The 15,659-nt window shown below is 41.5% G+C and overlaps 1 protein-coding gene across 3 annotated transcripts in view; it reads left to right on the forward strand.

Moving 5' to 3' along the window:
• The window catches only part of DPP6 (dipeptidyl peptidase like 6), a 1,916,598-nt gene that overhangs the window by 1,013,862 nt on the left and 887,077 nt on the right, over window positions 1-15,659 (forward strand). The window lies entirely within an intron of this gene.

Consider the following 15,659-nt stretch of genomic DNA (forward strand, 5'->3'; position numbering starts at 1 on the left):
ATATCAGTCAGGATAATTAAGCTGTCTTGTATTTCCTCCCTTGTATTGTTCAAAGGGCTCCCCGGGAGTCACGGGTGGGCTTTTTTGGAAGTTGCTGAATGGATGGTTGTCCTAAGTAGTTTCCACCGGGGACTATACATTTAATGCAAGGAATAAACATTGGCTAAGAAGGCAGCACTACACTGCCTGTCATGCACGCCATGCACACAGCCTTGTCCTGCTGTACATGGATTAGTAACTCATTAGCCCCTCGTTAGCTGGAGATGCCTCTCTGTAAACTTTTGCAGCTGGGAATAGGATTTCAGATGGTGCACACAGATAGTCTCTGCTGTTCCCTCAAGCTGCAAGGACTGAGGACAGCCAACAGATCAGGGAGATCGGCAGTTTCCTCAGCACCTCTCTAGAGAGAGAAAGAAAGAAAGAAATATTTCCCTAAAGGACGCTGATTCTCTTATTTCATTATAGCAAATAATTGGCTCTTTTAATCAATAATTAGAGGAACCTAAGAAGACAGTCAGAAAAAATACCTTAGGTCATGGCTTCATTCTCAGTCTGGTGTCTTAATACCTGATACTGTGTATTGATCAACAGTAAAATAAATGTAAAATTGTACTTGCATTGAAAAGCTTGCAGTGCTTGATTGATGGCAAATGTAATGTATATGTTTGTATAGTACATGTATACAGTATATATACACTCTTTTACTCCTACATGAAAACGCTTTATTTATTATATGATTTAAAGAGGTTACTGTTTATACTGAACTCTTAGAATGGAGGGAAAGTTAAACTGATCATCTAGAACATGTTTCTATTTTTTTATATTATATTTTTTCTTGGTTTATTACAATAAATAATAAGACAGATAATGTGTTTACGTCTTGAAACAAAGGATTATAGATATAGTCTGAAAGTTGTCTTGTTGAGCAGTGTTTTATTGAGGCCATGTTGCACTTGTACTACAGCAGGAGTATGTGAAATTTGCATTACAGTATGAATTAGTAAATTGTATGTGCCTATCTGCAAGGGGTACAGAGCTGAGGTACATCAAAAGGCTTTTCTCTTTCAACACTTGGGAGTCAGACTTAATGAATGTTACAGTATTGCACAGTGGCTTTTTTTTGTCTTAAACACAATTTAAACATCCATATTCACTCTATTTTAGGAACGCTTTCACCGTGCATAATACAGGGATTATGCCGGAAAAATGTAGTGACTCAGAGTACCTGGGAACATTTCCTTGTCATATAATAGAATCATTTCTCTTAAAGGAAAGATGGTATGGAGTATGGAAATAAGGCTGACTTGTGTTCACATGAAAATTGCCTTAATACGCTAGGAATCCAAAGCCTGTTTTAGAAGCCACTGCTTATATCACTTATTGTACATATAATTTTAATGCCTCCTACCAGGATAGTCTACAGTATGATTCTGTAACTGAAACCTTCCAAGTTTTATTGCTGTTGCACATTTGTTTCTATGTTATCTGCGAGGTTGCAGGATTGTAGTCTATATGGGAACTTACTGTAAATGTAAATAGAACTTGCCATATAAATAAACTAGTACTGTTTTGTATGAAGTCTACATGAAGTAAGTAGTGATATGATTTGTACTGCCACCCAACAGGAGAGACATGCTGCTATGATTTTATTGAGGTATTAGCAATTCCTGCTCTCGTTTTTGGAATCATTGGATTCACAAATCAATTTCGGGTATAGAATTTTTGAATTTGTTTTTAAACATTTATCATCCTTAAAAGTGATACATTGTTGCCCATAACATTGGAGCATAAATGAATGCACTTTCCTCAGGCAGCGCAGCCGGATCACTAATTATGCAGGTACTATACAGCTCAGTTCTGATGCATTCATCATATTTTGTTTCTAACATTAATGATGATGTTCATCTTGCACAGAGACAGAGATGTACTGGTTTTTCATTGAATACACCAGTGCAAGAAATACATTTATATATATTTCACCGTTGGTAATAGATTGCAAGTCTTCTATCAGTTCAAAACACTATGGCTTTAAAAGAGTTTGGATACACAGCATATAAATCACTGCGTTCTGTAGTGTGCTGTGTAAGTAAGACTGTGTAGAAGGAACTGATTAGCCTCAGTCAGAGTAATATGGGTGAGCATTCTTTAAAGGAAAAATGTATATTATTATAAACGGCAACTGTGTAATGAGATACTGATGGGGATGTTTATCTGGAGAACATCGGATTCTGATGTGATGTGCAAAAACTTTATGGAGTCCATCCTCAGTCGTTGGTGATTTTTAAAACTTCTATCTTGGTTTAAAATGAGATGGATAGTTTACTTTCAAGTTAAAATTCGTATACAACTCATTATTGAGGTGATTGTTCAGGGACAGCCATCATGGAGTTTAGTAGAAATGATCCCCCCCCCCCACCCCACCCCTTCTAGTTTGGTTTAGTTGGCAGCGGCCATTTTGATACCATGACCTGAATCAAGACAAACATCTTGAAAAGGTAACTCAGTGGGCTTACACCTAAAGTTGGTCAATATTGTTATATATTGTATGGCTTTCTAGATTATTCTTTCTTTTTTATTGTGGTTTTCATGTAACTACGATTTCACACACTCACACCCATAAGAAATGAAGATTAGCTTTTGGGTAGGAATAGAGGTAGCAGTTAGAAGTAGAAGCAGGCAGAAGTCAGACATTTACAAGTAAAACATGTAGATCATCCATAGTTATACAGTGCTTATCAACACAGAAAGCTGTGGTCATAGTCTTACTTATAATGAGGACCCTTGGCCATGGAAGCTTTTGGTGGACCACATGGGAGACTCTCTCAGAGTGTACCCTTGGGCCAGGCTGTTGACTGCCACTTGGTAATTAAGCAGGATTTGCTTGTTCGGTTCTATACATAATATAATATATATTTGTGTCTCTTAACGATAGGAAAGGATGCGCAAGTCCTATCTTTCCATTTTAGCCTAATGTTTATTCAAACTTTAAAGGTCATTTGTGAAAGTGCACGCATTCAGCGCTATTGCTATGTTGTGACATCACATCCCTAATTTTACAAAAATCTGTTTTATTGTGAAGCATGTTGATTTGTATCAAAGATGGCAGCATTTGCGGAGGTACATAGGAGTATACATGTGCTTGCCTATGATTCTGTATGGGAAAACCATGCAGAGTATGTGTTTAGGGGGCATTTTGTCTTTAGTACGGGCTACAGTTCATGGCATTTTCAATCATATAGTTCTGAGTAGGTTCTAATAATCAAGCGTTACTTTCAAAGAACAGTTTGTGGCACATTTTGACTAAATAATTAAAATATTCATATGAACAATAGTGACAACATGTAGTAAGTTCGTCCGTCCCAAATTTCAATCACCGCCGTGCTTTAAATACACTAAGACTAAACTGAACTTAATAAATCAGCTGGTCCTATAGTGGTAACAGGCGATAATTTGATAAGAAATTTTCACTCCTCACAAAATGCGCATTTCCAGCTGGTTCTACTATCAAGCTGTTAACTTACACTGCGGATACTTAGGTGCACTTGCATAAATCTACTCTACACCTTTTCATACATTTATGGAACTTAAGGTATTGCAAGTGGTAACCATGCCATTTATAAGAGAGTTATCAAACCTTCTAAAGAGCGTGAATGGAGGCTTTGTCCATTGCAACTAATCAGACTCTACCTAGCAAATGTACCTAGTACAGAATATACAATTTTAGTTAGACTCCGATTGGCTGCTATGGGCAAAACCGACTCTTGTCATATTTAGAAGGTTTGATAGATCTCACCCTGAGGTAGACTTGCCCACTCTTCCAGCTAACCGGGAGCACCACCCTATTTTTAGGAGCCTCCAGGTCAGTATGATATATTTACTAGTATGTTCATGTGATTATTTACCTTCAAATGAAGACGTGGTAAATAATATATTACTGTCACTTACAAAGAGTAGTATGCCATAAACTGTGTAAATACTTGAAAGAAATTAGTCCTTCGCAAGCTATATGGATATATAATTCCATGATGTTCCCCTTATTAATGTCACGAGAAACAATTTAGGAACATGACTTGTTGGCAAGGAAGCATTAGAGAACATTTATGGTATTCTTGCGTTTGCCTGTGGTTTCGCTCGTGTGGATGTCTGTTGTTGCTCAGCAGAACTAATTTTACAAAGACAGTAGTGCCATATACTATTGTGATGTATATTTTATATTGTAGACATTGATCACACAATTACTTTATAAGCAATATTTGCTGGTTTTCCTTTAGAGTTTAACAAAAAAAGATGCTTGGGACTACCAAAAAAGAATCTTGGGGCTACTAATTCCTGAGCAAGCCACACAAAGCTGCCTATGGGAGAAGCAGCTGGTTCTGATATCTATGCCTAAAAGCCCTGAGCATTTTTCCGTGCGACAGTACACCAATAAACAATAATCCACCGTTTTTCGTTGTTTTAATGTAAACTACAATATCCAATTCAAGGGGCAATCTATCTCACAAGTTCAATAGTCAAATATTATCTTTTAGATACCAAATGCTTTGCTAGTTAACATACACTGAAAGGTTGCAAGGAACATGACCAATCTACTGGATTTACATGTATCCTGCAACTTCATGAGTCAAGATAAACTGCCTGATTAATGATTAATATACAGTATAGTCAGGTTTTCCTGCAAAATATATCTGGAGATATACAGTACAGTATATACTGTATATCTATGTATTTATATGTGCATACATATACTGTATAACTATTTGCATTCGGGGTGTGCTTTTGGACTTGTGGAGTCTGTGTAAATTCTGATAAATTATTTTTTTGTCTCGATAGTTCATAAACAGTCCCTAGAAGTAAATATATCCCCAAAAAATTAAATTTGTGTACATTTAGTCATTTTGGGCTTGAGGAGCCTGCATACTGCACACAGCAGGTGTCAAGCTTCTGATTTTTCCTTTATTGCTTCTCTCCCTGATGTGACATAATACATACCTCAGTTTCATTATATGTAACTAAACTATACTATAGTGAAAATGCAATCCAGATTCATCCTGTAGTTTTTGTGTGATGGCGGAACGAACAGTCAAAAATTCAGAAACAAAACTGTTTGTCTCCATAGTTTATACACGGTCCCAAGGAGTATATATCTCCCCCAAAAAATCTGTGCACAGAAACAACCATTACAACTTTATAAGTGTAGATTTACATGTTCAGCTGTAGCCTATATGCACTTTTATAACTTCCTGGGATGTCTAAAGAGACTGCTTAAACTTTGCTGACTTATTGTATATACAGCAAAGGAATGTTGTTTTAGTTAACTCTTGAGACAGATTGGGCAGTGCTAAGTTTCTCCCAACTCAAACAACCTATTTAATATTCACACAACTACTGTATGCTGGAAATAATTGCAAGGTGACCTACCCTAGCTGTAATGGAAGCACACACAAAGTCATTTATTCTGATTTGGGAGCAAAGTAGAAAAATTAAGTAACTTTGCACTTTGGTTGCAGCGGTAAGTGGTGAGAGGAAATCTTCTTTTGGGACGATATAGCTAAATAGGCCCTTTAGGATTCAATACATTATACTGCAGTACATTAGTGTTTCTACAATAGGTGCAATTGTGCGGTGCGCATACATTACACCCATATTTTAATACTTACCTCTCCGGAGTTCAGTGTCGGGCGCTGCAGCCGCAGTGAAAATCACAGCCAAAATGGCCGCCACACATATGCAGTAGTGAATTTGGTCTCTGGAACATGGCAATCGCCATGTTTTCAGAGACCTGCGCATGTGCAGTAGACTCCGGTACGATGCCAGAGACTACTGCGTCTTACAGAGGAGCTGGCCCATCCGGAGTCTGTACAGGGGCCCTCTCCTCTGCTAAAATGCCCCTGCTGTAGCAAACTTCAGATATTGTATTAGACAGCATATTATAAAGTGATTATCTCTATCCTATATAATAAAAGGCTAACACTGCTCCTCACCTCTAAACGGGGAATTCAAGCGTTTTGCAAGCCGGCAGCCACTAGATGGTGCCCGATGGAGCAATTCAAGTGTTGCGCACAGCCGCCATCACTGACATTACTGTTATGTTCTGTCATTTCAGTGCCGTAACTAGAGATTTTGGTGTTGTGTGCAAGAAACTGCATCGGCGCCCCCCCCCCCCCACACGTGCAAAACAGGGGCAGTGCGCGCCTTAGGCACGTGGGAAAAATATAGGGGCGTGGCTTCATTGGGAGGGGGTGTGGCCACAAAAATAATACCAATTCATATTACGATGCACAGTAGTCTCCATTATTCAAATTACTCTGCACAGTAGTGCCACTGCACCATGTAGAGCCCCTTTTACACATTACGGCAGACATTGTTTCCTTTTTACACATTACGGCAGACAGCATCCCCCTTTTTACACAATACGGCAGACAGCATCCCTTTTTTACACATTACGGCAGACAGCGTCCCCTTTTTACACATTACAGCAGACATCGTCCCCTTTTTTACACATTACGGCAGACAGCGTCCCCCTTTTTACACATTATGGCAGACAGCATCCCTTTTTTACACATTATGGCAGACAGTGTCCTCTTTTATACATTACAGCAGACAGAGTCCCCCTTTTCACACATTACGGCAGACAGCGTCCCCCTTTTTACACATTACGGCAGACAGCGTCCCCCTTTTTACACATTATGGCAGACAGCATCCCCCTTTTTACACGTTACGGCAATCAGCGCCCCCCTTTTTACACATTACGACAGCCAGCATCCCCCTTTTTACACATTATGGCAGACAGTGTCCTCTTTTTACACATTACGGCAGACGGGATGTGGTCAAGATCCCGTCGGACGGGATCCCGGCAGTCAGAATCCCGACACCCCGACCGGCACAATCCCGACACCGGGATTCCGACCGGCACAATCCCGACATGTTCTCCCTCTGTGGGTGTCCACGACACCCATAGAGAGAGAATAAATGAGTGTGCCGAGCGTGGCGAGCACAGCGAGCCCGCAAGGGGCTGTGTTGCGCTTACCCCTCTGTCGGGATTGTGCCGGTCAGGATCCCAGTGTCGGTATTCTGACCGCTGGGATCTCGTCCGGCTGGATCTCATACTGATCCCTGGCAGACAGCATCCCCTTTTTACACATTACAGCAGACAGCGTCCCCTTTTTACACAGTACGGCAGACAGCGTCCCCTTTTTCCACATTACGGCGGACAGTGTCCCCCTTTTTACACATTATGGCAGACAGCGTCCCCCTTTTTACACATTACGGCAAACAGCGTCCCCTTTTACACGTTAGGTAGATAGAATAGATAGATAGACAGAGTAGATGATACTTACCGTCTCTCCGCTGGCTCAGGCAGTCAGGCTCCTCGGTGTAGCAGCTGCTTGGAGATCCCAGGCAGGGGAGAAGGAAAAGGAGGGAGGGGGACTCGGGAGCCGCAGCAGCGCAATGTAATTGGTGGCGGCGCTGCTGCAGCTGTCCCTCTCCTTCCGCACTGGCTGGCCGCCGCCGCTGTGAATGCTGGGATGAGGGAAGCGCATCCCAGCATTCACAGCAGCGGCGGCCAGCCTATATGGAAGGAGAGGGACAACTGCAGCAGCGCCGCCACCAATTACAGTGCGCTGCTGCGGCTCCCGAGTCCCCCTCCCTCCTCCTCCTTCTCCCCTGCCCCCGGAGCTGCTGCTCATCTCCTCGCTCCTGCACATGCGGCTTGTAATGAGTCATTTTGACTCATTACAATGCCGATGAGTCTGACTTTAGGGAATGTGGGCAGTTGCGCCCTCAGGGCGACTGCGCTGTGTGCCAGGCACACCTGGCACACACGTAGTTACGGCCCTGTGTCATTTTGGCGGGCTAGTAACTAGTTATATATAAACGGGAACTCTGTGCTAATCTCTCCGCAGCAGAGAGGAATCCATTGATGGGTTGACATGCATTAATAATTGACATATTAAACAAAAAGTGACCTGTTGTCCCTCCTATAGTAACACCTTGTGGCACATATGCCAAATACAGTTATTTAATATAGTGCACATTCTTTTCATTATTTTTTTACACATACTTCTGCGCCAACACTGAACACACAGTTCACTGCGGTCTAAATGAGCCCCATGGTTATTAATGGACTTCTATGCTACCTTTATGTATTATTGTGCAATTAACACATTAATAATCTCATTTATACTGCATTGGTATGAACAAGAATTAGCAATCATAGTGGAATTTAGAGGAGAAAATGTACAAAACATAAAACTAAAACGCAATTATACCAGAATTATGAAACTAAATATTATTGAATAAGTATGTTTCCCCTTTCAAGTGTGTACAGTATTTGAGCTGGATGAGAGCAGACAGTGTGAATAGGCAATCATCCGCACAGGCCTTTAACAAAACCCTGCTTTCTATTTTAAACTTACTTAGCAAATCGTGTGATCCCTCAACTCATTATCTTCTTGGACGACAGTCTTCTGCTTGTGGCAGATAAGTACACACTATTGATAATTTGTAATGGCTGAGTGTACTGTTAGTTTAATCAAGAATAATATATTGTATTACAGGAGTACAGCACTCAGTATTCAAATTGTACCTAACCCATACGTGTCACACATACAATATACCGTATGTATGTATGTATGTATGTATGTATGTATGTATGTATGTTTGCTGCCAGTTTTCAAAGAGTTTAGAGCAAAGCTAAATAAAGTGGAGCAACTTTTGTTTTCACCCAGACAAACCATGCAGCAATGCAGGTAATGCAAACAGATTTCTTTTTTGCGCTTGTAGTGTAGACAGGGGTGAAACTCCCAGAGGCGATGGAGACACCTGCCTCCAGGCTCTAAAGGGGCATGTACACCAGCACCTGTGTGGTTCAAAGTGGGATCCAAGTGTGACCGCTGCTCTTCCAATGGAGCTCTCCTGTGCACCTGCTGCTGCTCCTGCAGAGTTAGTCAGCTTTGTCTCAGAAGCTCTGCTAACACCTGCAAGAGGGAACAGGACGGCTCCTGCCCGGTACCGTTGAGCCTGCACTGCAGTACACTCACAGCCGCTGCTGCTGGACTGTGAGATTGGACCCACTGGTGAACGCTGATTCTGCAAGCTGCAGGTGGCTGAGTCTTATGAGTCTGACCCTGACACATCAGCTGTTCTCACACAGCGTAGCTGGAGCCCTGCCAATTCACTGCATGCCACGGTCATAAGTAAGTCATGTGTGTATACACACACACACACACACACACACACACACACACACACACACACACACACACACACACACACACACACACACCCCATGTTTATTTTCCCTTTTTTTCCAGGGGGGGCACCTAAGTCCAACTTTCCTCTGGACGACTGGGATGAACTTATGCCCCTGAGTGCAGTTACTGCCTTCCTTTGGACACGACCTTCCATCTCTAAATCTCTCTGCACATGTTTTATCTGCCCCACTGGCTGTACTACATTTTTGCATTGCTGCCAACTACGAATTAGGCCCTGTTTTTTTTTTTTTTTTTTCAATGTGCATTTATTAGCACATTGAGTCTATGAATTCTGATGGAATTATGACTGTCAATTCATTATACAGTTCTGAGTGCCTGGGATAGGACTAGGAACACCAAATGCAAACAGTTTTGAAGATTTCACTCATGTGCTTTGTGACTTGTCAGTGTATGACAATCTGACAATCATTTCTGCATGGCATTCAGTGTTATAATGAGTCATACCTGTACTGTAACACTGAAAGCATAAAACCAGAGAATATACAATGTATACAGTAGATATTTGCTCCAGAGTTCACATATTCTTCAGATTGCAGGTTAAGGTGGGTACACACTAGGCGACGTGCTCTATGAGCAAGAACGCCTAGTGTTTCCCCCTCCCGGGCTGGGCGATCGGCCATACACACTGAGCGATATGACATGTTATGCCTGTCATTGTGCAAAAATACATCTGATTTTATGGGGAAGCACATGGGGCCTAATTCAGACCTGATTGCAGCAGCAAATCTGATAGCTAATAGGCAAAACCATGTGCACTGCAGGGGGGGATGATATAACATGTACAGAGAGAGTTAGATTTGGGTGGGGTGTGTTCAAACTGAAATCTAAATTGCAGTGTAAAAATAAAGCAGCCAATATTTATATTTACCCTGCACAGAAACAAAATAACCCACCCAAATCTAACTCTCTCTGCACGTTATATCTGCCCCATGTGCTTCCCCATAAAATCAGATGCATTTTTGCACAATGACAGGCATAACGTCACAAAACATTATTCCCTTTGCACATGTAAACTTTAAAGTAAGGACAACCTTTTTCTAGCCTGACATCACTTTCTTGAATTGTGCTGCATCATCAGATGACAGTATTAAAAACTATAATTTATAGCAAAAGTCTCTGATAGTGAAGTTGAACAAAGATGAGAGCTCTTCAGTCTCTTCCATTTTCCTGCGGACTATATTGCCTTAAATTCTTGTTTTTCTTATAATTTGTGGTTCATTCTTCTGCAGACAGCTTGGTACTGACTGCTTGTGGTGGCAATAGCATACCTTCCACAATTTCCTCTTTGTGTATCAGGATCCTATTCAGAAAGATGTCATGGTCACATCCAGCTCAGAGCCTAATTACTGTAGGATACATTTAAGATCGGATTGGCCTACCAGGTTCCTTGGAAAATTCTTAATGGACCCTACGGCCTGAGATGTCCAGACCATGCAGTGAGGGACAATGCTAAGAAGCCTATAAAAATAGCAAGAGTTAATCGAGTTGGGAAGGGGGATGAACAAGGACAGGGAAACAAAAAATTGTAAGGGAAATGGATAAGAAAAGTAGGCTCATAAATTAAGTAGAAAGCAATAAATTATACATATTCATACATAAGTAGCTCACAAAGGACTCCAATATCATGTGCTCCCAGGAAAGAGGGTCCTATAAAATCAGCTAATATAATATCAGACAGATTCAAGCAGTATATGTTTTCCCTTGTAATATACTGTACATTTATATGTATCTGGATTCTTTGAACACTAAAGAAACAAACAAAATGGAACTATGGGTCATTTCTGTCAATATATTGCTGAATTGAGAAAATTAAGAGATGCCCTGACCAAACATCGGCGTTTGCTGAGATCCTGAGACATGATCACCCAACAGCATTTAACTAAAGTTCCATCTACTTTGTAAAAATAATCTTGTGTATATTCTCTGTTGCATCAGGACCAGTTCTGTGGAGAGACCGGACAGCCTCCAGAGCCGGAACCACAAACCATTGATACTGTACTAAAGATCCAGGATACTTTGGGGTTTATGTATCAAGCAGTGAATAGAGTAAAGAAGTTGGCCTGTGGAGAAGTTACCCATAGCAACAGCTTTTATGTATCTGTGATTTTATATGTAGTTGATAAATGCTGCCTAAAAGCTGATTGGTTGCTATGGGCAACTTCTCCACTGGTCCATTTCTCCACTCTTTTCACTGCTTGATACATCAATACATAAGTCTTTTCACCAAATAGAGATTATACATTTATTGGATGACCCAGGCAAGCAGTGTATCTCCCAGTGGAAAGTGACTTTCTCTGACGTTTCTGGGGGTTTCTTTGTTTTTCTACTAGATTCAAAAGTGCAATATTAAACATTGGACAAAGCTGATGATTACTTGGAGAAATATCCACAAAGTCCACAAAGAGGATAAACTAACAATACTAACTGTCTCATGTCCTGAGAACAACATTCTGCGCTGTATATGCAGAATATGCTAATTATGTTTTAGATCTGCCTTCCTATGATCTTATAATGTAGGAGGCATCTTTTATAGATACATTTTAAGCATTATTGAAATCTCAAATCCGAGTTTTGGTTTTAAATTGCGCATGTGGTTTATATGTTTTTAATTTTATTATTGCCACTGAACTACAAAACAAAATTTCCAAGGTACACAGTTACCAGTAATTCCTGTTAAAATCTCAGTTCACAATATGATCAATATATGTTCACCATGTAGACCAAGCAAACTTGAGGTAGAAAATTTGCCTTCCTGCAGCCTATACCTAACCTTCCAGACCCCCTCCCTCTCCTGCAGCCTAACCCTCCTCTGTGGTGCCTAAACGTAATTCCCCCTTCCCGCAGCCTAAACCTAACCCTCCCTCCCCCACAGCCTAACCATAACCCTCCCTGTGGGTGCCTAAACCAGTTCATATTGTGAACTGTGCCATACCTTGTACCCCAATTTCCATCACTTTGCACTTTTTCACCCCAAAAATGGCATGTCATTATTGGCCAATTAAAAATAATTAAAAACTTCAAACTATTGATGGTTTCTAACAATTGATATTTAATGGTCATGGCTACTGTAGGCCTATGGGCTAATTAGTACATGTCCCAATATTACAAGGGGAACTATAGCAGACATAATCTGGCAACATCCCTGATATGTCCTATTCCCATTGTTCTAGGTTCATAACTTGAAATTGGTGGGGGCCTATACTTTTGAGCCACAGAAAACTGTGACTTTCTAATGGAAATCTGGAATGTTGGTTAGGCATAAATCACTCATATCTTTCAAATACCCCACAGTTCCAACTGCTGTGGATGTTAGGGTGTGTATCATGCTCAACAAACCAGTTGCAGGTGCGCTAGACAATATAGGGGGCAATTTTCAGACGGGAGGAGGTTTGGTAATAGCTTAGTATATTAGAAGCACTAGAATGACCTGGGAAATGTGACACAGCCTACAGCATGTCATGACCATTCCCCTATTCTGAGGTTCTCTGGGATGACATGCACTATCTGCCCAGATTTCCAAAATTAAAATATTGAGTTATGGTCACATAGATTGCATTTATTAATCTGACTTGTGCTTGGAGACAGCAATGCACATAGGCAGATCTGATGTAGTATGCGTTTATAGGGGTTTGAATACAGTTGTATATTTTTGTCTGGATTGTGTTGTTTTGTTTTTTTTAATTTGCAATTGGGACTTCATATAACTGGTTTTGGAGCATTCAGCGTATTACAGAACTGTAAAAGCTCATTAATGAGTTCAATAGCTGCTTACATTCTTAAGACTGCAATTCAGTGAGGTTTTATTGCCTTGTAAAATGTGGTTATAAATATGTAAGGGCTCTGCTCACCCTGTATCACTTATTATCAGCGCCATGTACTCTAGTTCAGTGTTGCAATGGAACAGAAAATATAAAAAAACTAAGTGAAAAACTAATACAGTAAAACCCCCAAAGTGCATTTTTTTTCTAGGTACAGTATAAACAAAAATTGGTTTAAAATCCTGGAAAGTATAAAATGAGGTTAATATCTTTAAATGGAAATTTGCATTTGGCCAACATATTTTATTGTGTACTAAGGGCCCAGTCCAGAGTCCGCCACTGATGCAGCCGCATCGCAGTTTGACGTACATCGGCAAACTATGCATGTGCAGCGGCCGCATCTCACCTGTGCAGTCATTCACATCACCGAAGGATTCGTCCGCAAGATGAGTGACAGAGGTGGGCGGTTGCACAGCGTTGCAGGGGCATGGCGGGCAAAGTGGGGGCGTGTTGGGAGCATAATTGGGGTGGCTGCATGTGACGTCACATGCAGCCGCTCTGAGAAAAAATGGCAGTCAGCGCAGGCAGGGGTTCGACCTTAAATTGGCAGGGGTTCGACCTTAAATCGGGGTGGCACCACACAAATTCTGGATGGCCTTGCCCTATACTGGCAGCCCCCCAGCATGTGAGCAGATAGACGCAGACCTTGCTGTGTAAGCAAGATCTGCGTCCATCTCTGAATAACCCCCTAACTCTTGTTTCTGCTGACTTTTTAATTATATTGTAGTACTCCAGCCAGAGGTGCTGTTGTATATTGTATTCTGCTGCTCCAGCAATACAGCAGTTTACTAATTCTGTTGGATCCTCTAGCAGTAAATAAACTGGCTTTCTCTACAGTCAAGATTAAATAAATGTTGAGCTTATGCTATTTCATTGTTGGTGTTCTGATGATTCAGTCCTACTTCAGGTATCCTGAATTCCTGGTACAGTACCTTGCTACCAAGGGTGCAGTAGTCTGTTCCCGGGCATCCTGTTACCGTTGTGCAGTAGTACCAAGTATCTATGGCACTGCTAACACTGTATTTCCATGAGTTCCTGATTCCTGCAATCAGTGTGCAGTTTTGAGTTCCTGCACTCTGCTACCTGACTGCAATCCTAAAATCCTTACACTCTGCTATCCATCTGCAGACCTGAATGTATACAGGGTTGTGTCATATTATTATGACCACTAGCTAATAGCCAGAGTAACCACCGTGTGCAGCTCAGACAGCAGCTAGACGGGCTGGGAGTGACTCAGTCTTGGGAGTGAAGGTGCTGGTGGGTTGGCACAGGTACATTTTGATGGTGAGCTGCTCCATTTTAGAGTGTTGGTCGGCACAAAGGTGTAGCCAACGTTCACCTATCACATCAGTGGCACTTGGTTCTCTGCAGTTACCACGTCGGTTATTCGCAATGGTGCCATTTGTCCAGTCACGATACACCGTCACCACAGCAGTACATGGACAGGTCACAAACTGCGCTGTTTCAGAAATACTGCCACCCTTTGCCCGAAAGCTGATAATCAACCCTTTTTGAAACTCAGATAAATCGTCTCTTTTACCCATGACAGCAATGAGTGATATGTGTGCAGACGGCCTATCCCACACTTTACATACCCACCAAGCCAGTGCATGACACGTGACGTACTTCATGGCTACACGCTGCCGACGTCAAATGTAGGAGGTGATCATAATAAAGTGACTCGACCGTGTAACCTGACATTCTAGTACATGTATGCTATCCAGAGTCCCCAACACGCTGCTACCGGTGTGTAAATTTGAGTTCCTAGTGCTCTGTAAACTGTATGGAATCCATGCATACTGCTAACGATGTGTCCTCATTCGTCTTTGCTGCAGTCATGACAAACAGCCCCTCTTGGCACACCAGGTTTCGTGAGAATCTTCTAGTGTTGGACATCTTCTTTGCATCTTTTTTTGCTGAAAATGCATCTTAGTCGCAATGCAGGAGACTGCTGATTCATTTGATCTATGACACTTGTATCTCTGTGCTTCTCTGAATCTGTACACAAAGTGCAACAATGTAGCAGAGCTGAATTTTTCCAATGCAAATTCTGTTCTGCTCCGTATACAGGAGGTAATTCCAAGTTGATCGCAGCAGGAATTTTGTTAGCAGTTGGGCAAAACCATGTGCACTGCAGGGGAGGCAGATATAACATATGCAGAAAGAGTTAGATTTGGGTGGGTTATTTTGTTACTGTGCAGGGTAAATACTGGCTGCTTTATTTTTACACACTGCAAATTAGATTGCAGATTGAACACACCACACCCAAATCTAACTCTCTCTGCACATGTTAAATCTGCTTTCCCTGCATTGCACATGGTTTTGCCCAACTGCTAACAAAATTCCTGCTGCGATCAACTTGGAATTACCCCCACAGACCAAGTCACACACAATACACAAGTGTCATACTGTATATAGAATTAATCAGCACAGTCTCCTTGCGCTTCCTAGTCACATTGCATTGTAATAAGATGTATTGCACGGGAGCTGGCAACTCATGCGTGCCAGGCATATCGCTCTACGTGGCATATTGAGGCTAGATGTGTGGGGACACATCTGTATCTAT

The sequence above is a fragment of the Pseudophryne corroboree genome, chromosome 5 (assembly GCF_028390025.1).
Source record: "Pseudophryne corroboree isolate aPseCor3 chromosome 5, aPseCor3.hap2, whole genome shotgun sequence".
In the NCBI taxonomy this organism is placed as follows: domain Eukaryota; kingdom Metazoa; phylum Chordata; class Amphibia; order Anura; family Myobatrachidae; genus Pseudophryne; species Pseudophryne corroboree.